This window comes from Hibiscus syriacus, unplaced genomic scaffold (assembly GCF_006381635.1).
Source record: "Hibiscus syriacus cultivar Baekdansim isolate YM2019G1 unplaced genomic scaffold, ASM638163v2 tig00006264_pilon, whole genome shotgun sequence".
Lineage (NCBI taxonomy): Eukaryota > Viridiplantae > Streptophyta > Magnoliopsida > Malvales > Malvaceae > Hibiscus > Hibiscus syriacus.
Window position 1 is genome coordinate 30,896 of NW_024062091.1, and position 5,926 is coordinate 36,821.

General features: G+C 27.4%; 2 long non-coding RNA genes across 5 annotated transcripts; both read right to left on the reverse strand.

Annotated features, from left to right (window-relative positions):
* Nucleotides 1-231: 231 nt before the first annotated feature.
* On the reverse strand, nucleotides 232-4,200 carry LOC120200638. Of its 4 annotated transcripts, XR_005523584.1 has the most exons (6): nucleotides 4,147-4,200; nucleotides 3,801-3,878; nucleotides 2,770-2,847; nucleotides 1,905-1,982; nucleotides 1,395-1,472; nucleotides 232-256 (listed from the first exon to the last, which is right to left on the reverse strand). It is a non-coding gene; the product is annotated as an uncharacterized LOC120200638 (long non-coding RNA). The 4 variants fall into 4 exon arrangements; XR_005523583.1 differs by lacking the exons at nucleotides 232-256; nucleotides 1,905-1,982; nucleotides 3,801-3,878; nucleotides 4,147-4,200 and adding exons at nucleotides 528-606; nucleotides 703-953; nucleotides 2,424-2,501 and having other exon boundaries at nucleotides 2,770-2,823; XR_005523582.1 differs by lacking the exons at nucleotides 232-256; nucleotides 1,905-1,982; nucleotides 2,770-2,847; nucleotides 3,801-3,878; nucleotides 4,147-4,200 and adding exons at nucleotides 528-606; nucleotides 703-953; nucleotides 1,050-1,127 and having other exon boundaries at nucleotides 1,395-1,448.
* A 1-nt stretch (nucleotide 4,201) lies between these two features.
* Nucleotides 4,202-4,906, reverse strand: LOC120200639. The gene is made up of 3 exons (XR_005523586.1): nucleotides 4,831-4,906; nucleotides 4,657-4,734; nucleotides 4,202-4,224 (listed from the first exon to the last, which is right to left on the reverse strand). It is a non-coding gene; the product is annotated as an uncharacterized LOC120200639 (long non-coding RNA).
* Between the last annotated feature and the right edge of the window lie 1,020 nt (nucleotides 4,907-5,926).

The following is a 5,926-nucleotide window of genomic DNA, read 5'->3' on the forward strand; positions in this document are numbered from 1 at the left end:
AAAGCCCAATATTTTATTAAACGATTATTTCTCTTTTGATGAACATAGTCTTCAAGTTGAACCTGAAAGTCAACAACAAACTTCTTTAATTCACAGTCTCTGCAAATCAACTATAGATTGATCCAATTTAAAATCCGTCTCAAAAGATTTATCTATTTCTACATGTACTTAAACTTACCAATTTTCTTCGGATGGTAGAAAAAAGGAATTGAATTTATAACATATTCTTTTCCTACATTGTCCATTTCTTGACCATCTATTTATAAGAGATAAAATAAAAGAACTATAAACCGATCAAAATTTAAATTCGTAACAAAAGATTTATCCATTTCTACATGTTACTCAAACTTACCAATTTTCTTCGGATGGTAGAAAAAAGGAATTGGGTTTATAACAGATTCTTTTTCTGCATTATCTATTTTCTGATCATCTATTTATAAGATATAAAATAAAGAATTATAGACCGATCAAAATTATTTAAATTTGTAACAAAAGATTTATCTATTTCTACATGTTACTGAAACTTACCAACTTTCTTCGTATGGTAGAAAAAAGGAATTGGGTTTATAACATTTTCTTTTCCTGCATTGTCCATTTCCTGACCATCTATGTATAAGAGATAAAATAAAAGAATTATAGACCGATAAAAATTTCAGTTTGTAACAAAAGATTTATCCATTTCTACATGTTACTGAAACTTACCAACTTTCTTCGGATGGTAAAAAAAAGGAATTGGGTTTATGATATATTCTTTTCCTGCATTGTCCATTTCCTGACCATCTATTTATAAGAGATAAAATAAAAGAGTTATAGACCGATCAAAATTTAAATTTATAACAAAAGATTTATCCATTTCTACATGTTACTGAAACTTATCAACTTTCTTCGTATGGTAGAAAAAGGAATTGGGTTTATAACATATTCTTTTCCTGCATTGTCCATTTCCTGACCATCTATTTATAAGAGATAAAATAAAAGAATTATAGACCGATCAAAATTTCAATTTGTAACAAAAGATTTTTCCATTTCTACATGTTACTGAAACTTACCAACTTTCTACGGATGGTAGAAAAAAGGAATTGGGTTTATGACATATTCTTTTCCTGCATTGTCCATTTTCTGACCATCTTTTTATAAGAGATAAAATAAAATAATTATAAACCGATCAAAATTTAAATTTGTAACAAAATATTTATCCATTACTACAAGTTATTGAAACTTACCAACTTTCTTCGGATGGTAGAAAAAAGGAATTGGGTTTATAACATATTATTTTCATGCATTGATCATTTCCTGACCATCTATTTATAAGAGATAAAATAAAAAATTATAGACCGATCAAAATTTAAATTTGTAGCAATATTTATCCATTTCTACATGTTACTGAAACTTACCAACTTTCTTCGGATGGTAGAAAAAAGGAATTGGGTTTATAACATATTCTTTTCATGTATTATCCATTTCCTGACCATCTTTTTATAAGAGATAAAATAAAATAATTATAGACCGATCAAAATTTAATTTCTTAACAAAAGATTTATCCATTTTTAATTGTTACTAACTTACCAACTTTCTTTGGATAGTAGATAGCAGGAATTGGGTTTATAACATACTGTTTTTTGCTTCTTTAGTTGTTTCTGTCTGAAACTTTTCTTTCGTTTCATCATTATACCCCTCGCCTGGCCCTTTTCTTGCTGCGATTGTGTTAGAAAACTGCATAATAATTAACCAATTTTCTTCGGATGGTAGAAAAAAGGAATTGGGTTTATAACAGATTCTTTTTCTGCATTATCTATTTTCTGATCATCTATTTATAAGATATAAAATAAAGAATTATAGACCGATCAAAATTATTTAAATTTGTAACAAAGATTTATCTATTTCTACATGTTACTGAAACTTACCAACTTTCTTCGTATGGTAGAAAAAAGGAATTGGGTTTATAACATTTTCTTTTCCTGCATTGTCCATTTCCTGACCATCTATGTATAAGAGATAAAATAAAAGAATTATAGACCGATAAAAATTTCAGTTTGTAACAAAAGATTTATCCATTTCTACATGTTACTGAAACTTACCAACTTTCTTCGGATGGTAAAAAAAGGAATTGGGTTTATGATATATTCTTTTCCTGCATTGTCCATTTCCTGACCATCTATTTATAAGAGATAAAATAAAAGAGTTATAGACCGATCAAAATTTAAATTTATAACAAAAGATTTATCCATTTCTACATGTTACTGAAACTTACCAACTTTCTTCGTATGGTAGAAAAAGGAATTGGGTTTATAACATATTCTTTTCCTGCATTGTCCATTTCCTGACCATCTATTTATAAGAGATAAAATAAAGAATTATAGACCGATCAAAATTTCAATTTGTAACAAAAGATTTTTCCATTTCTACATGTTACTGAAACTTACCAACTTTCTACGGATGGTAGAAAAAAGGAATTGGGTTTATGACATATTCTTTTCCTGCATTGTCCATTTTCTGACCATCTTTTTATAAGAGATAAAATAAAATAATTATAAACCGATCAAAATTTAAATTTGTAACAAAATATTTATCCATTACTACAAGTTATTGAAACTTACCAACTTTCTTCGGATGGTAGAAAAAAGGAATTGGGTTTATAACATATTATTTTCATGCATTGATCATTTCCTGACCATCTATTTATAAGAGATAAAATAAAAAAATTATAGACCGATCAAAATTTAAATTTGTAGCAATATTTATCCATTTCTACATGTTACTGAAACTTACCAACTTTCTTCGGATGGTAGAAAAAAGGAATTGGGTTTATAACATATTCTTTTCATGTATTATCCATTTCCTGACCATCTTTTTATAAGAGATAAAATAAAATAATTATAGACCGATCAAAATTTAATTTCTTAACAAAAGATTTATCCATTTTTAATTGTTACTAACTTACCAACTTTCTTTGGATAGTAGATAGCAGGAATTGGGTTTATAACATACTGTTTTTTGCTTCTTTAGTTGTTTATGTCTGAAACTTTTCTTTCGTTTCATCATTATACCCCTCGCCTGGCCCTTTTCTTGCTGCGATTGTGTTAGAAAACTGCATAATAATTAACCAATTTTCTTCGGATGGTAGAAAAAAGGAATTGGGTTTATAACAGATTCTTTTTCTGCATTATCTATTTTCTGATCATCTATTTATAAGATATAAAATAAAGAATTATAGACCGATCAAAATTATTTAAATTTGTAACAAAAGATTTATCTATTTCTACATGTTACTGAAACTTACCAACTTTCTTCGTATGGTAGAAAAAAGGAATTGGGTTTATAACATTTTCTTTTCCTGCATTGTCCATTTCCTGACCATCTATGTATAAGAGATAAAATAAAAGAATTATAGACCGATAAAAATTTCAGTTTGTAACAAAAGATTTATCCATTTCTACATGTTACTGAAACTTACCAACTTTCTTCGGATGGTAAAAAAAAGGAATTGGGTTTATGATATATTCTTTTCCTGCATTGTCCATTTCCTGACCATCTATTTATAAGAGATAAAATAAAGAGTTATAGACCGATCAAAATTTAAATTTATAACAAAAGATTTATCCATTTCTACATGTTACTGAAACTTACCAACTTTCTTCGTATGGTAGAAAAAGGAATTGGGTTTATAACATATTCTTTTCCTGCATTGTCCATTTCCTGACCATCTATTTATAAGAGATAAAATAAAAGAATTATAGACCGATCAAAATTTCAATTTGTAACAAAAGATTTTTCCATTTCTACATGTTACTGAAACTTACCAACTTTCTACGGATGGTAGAAAAAAGGAATTGGGTTTATGACATATTCTTTTCCTGCATTGTCCATTTTCTGACCATCTTTTTATAAGAGATAAAATAAAATAATTATAAACCGATCAAAATTTAAATTTGTAACAAAATATTTATCCATTACTACAAGTTATTGAAACTTACCAACTTTCTTCGGATGGTAGAAAAAAGGAATTGGGTTTATAACATATTATTTTCATGCATTGATCATTTCCTGACCATCTATTTATAAGAGATAAAATAAAAAAATTATAGACCGATCAAAATTTAAATTTGTAGCAATATTTATCCATTTCTACATGTTACTGAAACTTACCAACTTTCTTCGGATGGTAGAAAAAAGGAATTGGGTTTATAACATATTCTTTTCATGTATTATCCATTTCCTGACCATCTTTTTATAAGAGATAAAATAAAATAATTATAGACCGATCAAATTTAATTTCTTAACAAAAGATTTATCCATTTTTAATTGTTACTAACTTACCAACTTTCTTTGGATAGTAGATAGCAGGAATTGGGTTTATAACATACTGTTTTTTGCTTCTTTAGTTGTTTCTGTCTGAAACTTTTCTTTCGTTTCATCATTATACCCCTCGCCTGGCCCTTTTCTTGCTGCGATTGTGTTAGAAAACTGCATAATAATTAACCAATTTTCTTCGGATGGTAGAAAAAAGGAATTGGGTTTATAACAGATTCTTTTTCTGCATTATCTATTTTCTGATCATCTATTTATAAGATATAAAATAAAGAATTATAGACCGATCAAAATTATTTAAATTTGTAACAAAAGATTTATCTATTTCTACATGTTACTGAAACTTACCAACTTTCTTCGTATGGTAGAAAAAAGGAATTGGGTTTATAACATTTTCTTTTCCTGCATTGTCCATTTCCTGACCATCTATATATAAGAGATAAAATAAAAGAATTATAGACCGATAAAAATTTCAGTTTGTAACAAAAGATTTATCCATTTCTACATGTTACTGAAACTTACCAACTTTCTTCGGATGGTAAAAAAAAGGAATTGGGTTTATGATATATTCTTTTCCTGCATTGTCCATTTCCTGACCATCTATTTATAAGAGATAAAATAAAAGAGTTATAGACCGATCAAAATTTAAATTTATAACAAAAGATTTATCCATTTCTACATGTTACTGAAACTTACCAACTTTCTTCGTATGGTAGAAAAAGGAATTGGGTTTATAACATATTCTTTTCCTGCATTGTCCATTTCCTGACCATCTATTTATAAGAGATAAAATAAAAGAATTATAGACCGATCAAAATTTCAATTTGTAACAAAAGATTTTTCCATTTCTACATGTTACTGAAACTTACCAACTTTCTACGGATGGTAGAAAAAAGGAATTGGGTTTATGACATATTCTTTTCCTGCATTGTCCATTTTCTGACCATCTTTTTATAAGAGATAAAATAAAATAATTATAAACCGATCAAAATTTAAATTTGTAACAAAATATTTATCCATTACTACAAGTTATTGAAACTTACCAACTTTCTTCGGATGGTAGAAAAAAGGAATTGGGTTTATAACATATTATTTTCATGCATTGATCATTTCCTGACCATCTATTTATAAGAGATAAAATAAAAAAATTATAGACCGATCAAAATTTAAATTTGTAGCAATATTTATCCATTTCTACATGTTACTGAAACTTACCAACTTTCTTCGGATGGTAGAAAAAAGGAATTGGGTTTATAACATATTCTTTTCATGTATTATCCATTTCCTGACCATCTTTTTATAAGAGATAAAATAAAATAATTATAGACCGATCAAAATTTAATTTCTTAACAAAAGATTTATCCATTTTTAATTGTTACTAACTTACCAACTTTCTTTGGATAGTAGATAGCAGGAATTGGGTTTATAACATACTGTTTTTTGCTTCTTTAGTTGTTTCTGTCTGAAACTTTTCTTTCGTTTCATCATTATACCCCTCGCCTGGCCCTTTTCTTGCTGCGATTGTGTTAGAAAACTGCATAATAATTAAGCAATGGAGAGTTTTTAATCATGAGTTTTATCAATATTTGATATTGTAATTATTTTACTTTAATTTTGA